Raw genomic sequence first — 1956 nt, 5'->3', positions numbered from 1 at the left:
TGGGAACAAAAATACTTTACTCAAATATTTTAAGCCAAATAATTGTTCATCTGTTTTTATGTGTGAAACATTTAAATCAGAATTTTCACAATAGTGACTATTTCTATAGGAAGAAGTTCTCCACAATTCACAGCTTCAAATCACATTAAATCCATTGATGTCACCTGCCTCATTTACCACATGCCACCATAAGGCCCTGCTCTTTTGGGTTGTAACAGAGGTCAGTACATTTCTCCTTGTGCCACATGTTTCCGCCTCCCAGTCCTGGGTTTCTGTGTTGATGCCAAGGTATCAGATACCCATAGTGAGAGCACACACATGCACAACCAGATTTCCTATGATACCAGATTGAGGGGTGGGTCATGCAGAAATTTTTAGGCAAGGCATAGTAAGTTTTGGATTGTCAGGTCATTCCCATGGAAAGGGGAGGTAACCCCCAGGTGTTGCAATGGCAACAGTAAGTAGATATGGCACACTGAGATGTCTGGAAAGCTGCTTTTGCTCTGGCTTTGTTTTAGCTAGTCCTCAATCAGGTCCAGTATCTGAGCCCCACCTCTGGAGTCAAGTCCCACCTCCTATCTCATTCTGTCCTCAGAGAGTAGATACTCCTTCTTAATCTTAAGGGTACTGTAGAAAAGCAGAGGTCTGTATTCTGTAACTGCTTCCTGCTGAGCCCTGCATAGCACTGGAGGAGTACAAATCCCTGGGTACCTCAGATAAGGGGCCCAGATGCAGGACACTTTTATTCTCTGGGTCAGTAGACAGGATGGGTTGGAATCCTTCTGCCAGCATTGTCTCTACCTGGAAATGTTGTAATCTAGAAGACACAACCTTACTAAGAGGTTAAACAAGCAAATGACAAAGAATAGTACCAAGAAAGCTTTCAAAGGTAAAAAACAGGTGAGACTTGGGAAGGTACTTTTGGTAGTTAACCGGATATACTTGGAGCCAATGCCCTGATTATATCTATGGAACTAGGTAACTTGCTTATAGATCTTTTGAATGCTAATCTCAACTTGTCCAGCTTTGTTAATATATATGAAGCAGGTTTTACTAATAACTTCATAGACTTCTCCTTGTTCAGCTAGTAAATAATTCAACACTAGTCTCTTATGGAGAACTACATTTGCCAGTGAATCTAAAGACTTGAATTCTCTTTAATGCCTGATGTGTGTTGGTGGCTAAGGTTTCTAAGGGTTTGAGTCAAGTTCCTTAGGGTTGACAGCAAAGCTTCCCCAGGTTGCTGCTAATCCTATCACTGCCCTCATTTCTGCCAGAATTAATTCTATTGCTTGCTTACTTCTGGTATTCTTGGATCTATCACGGTTATAGACAGTGACCCCTGGTGGGTCAAGGGTGCCCAATGTACATTCACCTCTGTTCCAAGTTCTTGAAAGACAAAGGAAGGCTACTCCTAAAAGAACAGGTGACTCCCTAAAGAATTGGGAGTGGTTACAGTTGTGACTTGTTCCCATTCATGGCCACAGACAGAAGCCCTACAGGTGTGTGATGTTCATTCTTTGCTGCCAGGTTGGGTCAATAGAGATATTTTCCCCGTGTTCCAATGGGGGTGGTCAGATAATCTTTGTTTCCTAGAAGTGGGCAGTACTTCCACCTTCCTGGACTGGACAGTTTTTTCTCCTGTGTATGTTCTGATCCAGATGGCACCATGTATGTTGTCTTCTCACTTACAAGTGGAATCCCACTTACTGCTGCCTTGGGAACTTGGCAACTAAAGTTGGATCAGAGCATCACAGGGAAGCTTCCACTTTTGTGTCATGAACACAGATGTGAGTGCAAAATATAGAATCATTCATGCAGTGGAGATATGGATATCTAACTTCTGAAGTCCAGATAATAGTGCTAGAAGAGGGGTTCAGGTGTAATACATTAAGTGGGGGAGAATTGCACTTAACTAGTAGGGTTTGATTATTTCAGGATTGCTATGGTTAGTTA

This window comes from Aotus nancymaae, unplaced genomic scaffold (genome assembly GCF_030222135.1).
Source record: "Aotus nancymaae isolate 86718 unplaced genomic scaffold, 86718_ANA_hifiasm-v0.15.2.pri h1tg000090l, whole genome shotgun sequence".
Classification (NCBI taxonomy): Eukaryota; Metazoa; Chordata; class Mammalia; order Primates; family Aotidae; genus Aotus; species Aotus nancymaae.
This window is presented reverse-complemented; position numbering follows the sequence as displayed.